General features: G+C 33.8%; 1 long non-coding RNA gene across 1 annotated transcript; it reads left to right on the top strand.

Moving 5' to 3' along the window:
- The first annotated feature begins 1,975 nt into the window (after positions 1–1,975).
- LOC130718604 (uncharacterized) lies at positions 1,976–2,728 on the top strand. Its single transcript, XR_009012724.1, has 2 exons — positions 1,976–2,305; positions 2,450–2,728. It is a non-coding gene; the product is annotated as an uncharacterized LOC130718604 (long non-coding RNA).
- Positions 2,729–5,202: the final 2,474 nt, after the last annotated feature.

The following is a 5,202-nucleotide window of genomic DNA, read 5'->3' as shown; positions in this document are numbered from 1 at the left end:
GCGGTGGCATATTCAGGAGAAGGTGGGATGACGACGAAAGGAAAATAAAATCTTAAAAAACATAAAAAATAAATTCTTGGTGATAGGATCGGAACGAGCTTCTCATACCATGAAGGAATTGTATTCTGTGATTATTACTGATACTAGACAACGTATTTATACAAGAGAGTTGAATAACACAATAAAATCTAAACCTAATTACATACATAATTACAAAGATAATAAATAAAGAATATTGTAACATAATATTCTATTCTATTCTAACAATATTGGTGGGAGTATGTATTTGACGTTACATACTCCCATTAGAGATGCTCTAAATTTCCCAAAATTTTGTTTGATTTCCAAGACAATCATCATTTAGAGATATTGGAACATTAATATGGAGAGAATATTTTAAATGAGGGTAGTATTGAAAAGTTACTAAAAAAAACTACAAATTCATTGTTACTAACTAATTTTACCTATTTTCTAAAAAATAGGTAAAATAACTTATTATAAGGGACGAAGGAGTAGTGATTGTTGAATCCCTAAATTTGTACTCAATGTTTATAGAGGTTGGCAAAGTAGTTGCTAAACTTATTTAACAAAAAATTTTAAAGGGTGGCTTTGTTCCTAGAGATTCTGCTGTTGGATCTTAGTTAAGACGGAGCTTTAACGATGCCAAATGTTGGAGGTCCTAAGACTTCATTGCTTAGGAAGAGATGGCATCCTAAGTAGGTGAAACCAAGAGGGAGGTAAAAGGGAGCAGCAAGTTGCTTTGAGATCATAGAGGATTCAGGGGTGTAAGGAGGAGTTGTCTACTCTTGTTGCTCTAGAGGAGAATCCTTTAGTGGTTTTTCCCTTGAGACTTCAAGAACCTCATGGTGTTATGATTAGAGCAATGAAGGCATTAACAACAGGCATTAGATTGCGGATGGTCTATCATTGCTCATATGAAGCAGCAGTTCAAGGCATATGAGCTAATATCGGTACTCGAAGATTACGCTAATTCAGGCATAGCTCATTATCCTTTCCTCACAAGTTTTTTCACTGGGAAATAGGAAATGAGTGCTTTCTCACTTGGGTTTGTTTTGGCGGGCTGATCTATAGCCTCTTGATTTCTCTGGTCATTGGTTTTGTTCATTTAGCTCTTGGGTTGTTTTTTTGGTGGAAAATCCCTTTATTATATTCCTTTCAGGTTATTTATTTCTGGTTTATCTTTCTTGGAATCTTTGGAGTTTGTCTCTCTATGTTTTGTCAGTAATGATATATACACACCTTATTTTTTAAACACTCCATTTCCACGTCTTTTTATTTCTATCTCTCTCCTCTTATCATCTATCACATCTCATACTTTCTCTTTCTTCTTTTTTCTTTTCTTTCTATCTTTTTTCTCCTTCCACCTCAAAGAGAGGTATGGAGATAACATTATTCATGTTTTGTGGTTAGCTTTTTGATTTAATAATTAATCACCTTCACTTGCTCTGCCTCCTTTTGAGCTTTGTTTTCAAAGCTTTTGTTTAATGCATCTTTTTACTTTAAAAAAATGAAGAACAAGAAGTCACAATGATTTTATCAATAATAAAAAACTTCTATCTCTAAAATACCTCCAAATTAGTTAGTGTTGAAAATCAAATGTGCTTGTTATCATGTGGATATTGATAAATTACTCAAGAATAGTGAGTTCAAACGGTACATATATACTTGATTTTTTTAAAAGTAAAATTCTAGGTTCAAATCTTGTTAGAGAGATAAAATCACTGTTAGACAAGCTAGCTCCACTAGGACGTATTTTTTACTCAAATAAAATTATCTGAAGTGAATAATTTGTGTCTTGCACGAAAAATGAGTATGATCGGTAAATTAGCCAGACCTTATACTCACCTCCCAAATTGCAGCCACATATATTATTAGGAAAACTCAAAAAAGAACCCCAATTCGTGGCTCAGGAGCCATTACCACAGCTATATATACCCACGATTCTTCAAAGCACAATTCATCAGAGGAAAGGAGGAAAATTAAACCACCAGCAACAACAACAACAACAAAAAGAGCTCAAAATTAAGAGATCAAAACATCCGAAAGATGTCGAATAAGCACGTTGCATTGTTGTTGTTGGTGTGCCTCGCAGTTGCGGTAGCAGTTGAGGCGAGGTCGAAGCCTAAGCCTCTCCCCAAGAAAGACGGCATTTACGGCAAGCCCTTGCCGCCCAAGAATTATCTTGTAAATAACTGCCTCGGGGATTGCCACAAGAGCTGCTCGCTGCCCAAATTTGTATGCAATTACAAATGTTGGGCCAAATGCAAATCACTCATTCCCAATGGTACGTAACTTAGTTTGCTTTAATTATTTCCTTGTGAATCTTGCATGCATGCCTCCTATTAAATTAAGAAGAGCGTTAGCAACGTTCTTTTTGCTAGTACGGTCATGGTTGTAATTTTGAAATGTCGATCTTTGTATGATGCAGATGTCAAAAATGTTGTTAATTAGCAAAGGACAAAGTTGAACATGAAGATGAGAAGAAGCAGAAGAATAACCACGTAGCTAGGCATCTAAGAAGGAGAAGACTGCCGTGGAGTCTAAGAAGAATTAAGTTATTAATTATTAGACAAAACATGATAGGAAGATTATACAAGGCATTCTCATCAACTAGGGACACAACTTTAACTTTGTGTCAATGAAGACATGTCATTATCCTCTTTCCCCACATATCATAATTAATAATATTATGGAAATATTATCCGTACGTGTTATGTTGCAACTTGCAAGTATATTTTTCTCCTTTTTTTCTTCTTTCCTAAATCTGGAAATTTTGTTCTTCAAAGGCTATAACTTATAATGAAAGCTGGCTAAGGTCGACACATAGGCTATTGATTAAACCAAATTTAATTTGCTCTCTGTAAGTATCTTACATTAACAAAAAAAAAATTGGAAAATGCTATTAGACACGACGAATAGAGACACCATTGTCCACGACTGAAATTCATTGGATGTTTTTAAGTGGTGGGTCTACCTTGACCTTTTTAAAGCAATTCTCATTGGTTGAACACTTGTTTCCTTGCAATAGAGCAAGTATTAAGTCGTGCGTTATAGCATTGCTCTTTTTATTTTATTTTTGTTGCATTGAATTGAAGTATCTCTTTTCCTCTTTATGATGACGAAATAGAACAAGCTACCCCACTAGCTCAGCATATAATTCCTTTAAAAGTTCAACAAGTATACCATATTAGACTTTCTAAACTTTTGAAATGCTCTGTTTTTCCAACAAACCTTACAACAAGTATTATACAGTCGTGGTTCATGTACACTAACAATATATTTATATACAATACATTTTTTTTAATCTCTTTTTCATATTATATCACATCACATTACATTATTGTTCACTAGTGATTTTGGTAAACAAATAAAAGAGAGCGATTGTGAAGTTCTTTTAATGAAAACGCTACCAGAAGTAAAATTAAAGACGAAAAATAAAGTTTAGGGACAAAATTGCTTAAATAAAGCGTTGTAGACAAAAGTGTAGAAATATGAAAGTAATTAACTGAGAAAGAAACTTCATTGATTCAAATAAAAGGTACAAAGCATTGAATACAAAAGACGAAATCAAAGTCGAAAACATGGCTGATTCAAACAATCAGGTACTTAGTGACAAACTATGATGGCTAGCTCGTTGAGTCTCTTTGATTCGGATATGAGAGCGTTTTGAGTGTTTCTGAGTGTGTAAATTGTGAACCCCCTATCTCACATCTGATCTTCTATTTATAGGCTTATTGCCTCAACCGATTGTATTCCAGAAGCTACCCACGATCTAATTTGAATTTCCCGCACACTCTGCATCTACCCACGTTCTCCATGATCTCACGTTCTTGGCTAGTGGTGGTGGTAACTGTTGGTCGAAATCTTCTTTCTGGACTATTCTGTCGTGAAAGATCATTTCTGATGATTGACGACGATGTCCATGTTTTGTCGATATGCACTTGTCGACAACTTTGTCGTTTTACACTTAGCCATTTTCATAGCCTTTATAAGCCATTGATATAGCTATTTCTCGACGTCACCTTACTCCTTGGCTTTTCGTCTCTAGTAAATTTCGAGCCAACAATTACATATCCCTTTTTTTTCTATCTCTCTCACCTTCCACCTCTCCACACCTCTAAAATGAGGTGTGAAGATATAATTATTCTATACTGTAAATTAGTATTTAATCTCAAGTATAACTTCCGGTTGTGACAATATACCTTAACCAAGAAAAAAAACACAAACTGCTTATTAGTTATTAGATAATTAAGTAGGGGATTAAGTATTATAGTATGAGAACAGGAATAAAATCATAAAATCGGGTAGATTATATTTTAATGATATGGATTTGATTTGCGTTTTGATTACTCATGTTATGACTAATATATTATGGATGAAATATCAAATATCTTATAATTTTTATCATATTTAAGATTTATATGTTATCTATCTAATGGAAAAAAAAAGATAGAACTGACTGTTTTATATATCAGATAAATTATACCATTCAACAATTGAATTATGGATTTTCCCCTCTCCAACCCATATGTTCCCCAACTGACTGAAATCACCTTTTATTTTTATTATTTCCTTGTCAAGTGTGAAGTTGTTTGTGTATCGTTTTGGTCACTTCTAACAAATGACTTTCCATGTGTTTGATTTTATGATCTCACTTCAAAAATTAAACTTATTTACCACTAAATCAACAACCCCTTTCTGATCGGATATGGTTTATTGAACAAAAAGTAAAATAAAATTGGACATAGTTTAAATTTGGAACTAAATCCTAATTAAATAAAAAGATAAAAAGACGAATCAGAAAGTGGAAAAGTGGAAACATTTCCACTTTCAAGGGCTGATATTATTGGTCCACCAATAGACCAATTTTTTTCCTGGGACAACCTAAAAATGAAAGGGTTGAATTACGTTATTTTCTCCATGTGCTCAAGCAACGGTAGCAACTTTCACCACCATCAATATAGATCTTCTTACCTTGAAGGGAGGAAGAACAACTTCTTGTTTTGTTTTGACCTTTTAACGGTTAGTCCATAATTTCTTTCATCGTCCATTTGCTCAAATTAGGATAAGCACCGTGGCAAGAAACCCGAGAATTTGGGCAACAACAATCTCAACTTGTTTGACATAAAATTTGTGTGGCTCACAAGGCATTGAAACAGGTATATAAAGCCTATGATTCTC

The sequence above is a fragment of the Lotus japonicus genome, chromosome 5 (assembly GCF_012489685.1).
Source record: "Lotus japonicus ecotype B-129 chromosome 5, LjGifu_v1.2".
Classification (NCBI taxonomy): domain Eukaryota; kingdom Viridiplantae; phylum Streptophyta; class Magnoliopsida; order Fabales; family Fabaceae; genus Lotus; species Lotus japonicus.
Note: the sequence above shows the minus strand (reverse complement) of the source record. Positions and strands in the feature narration are given on the sequence as shown.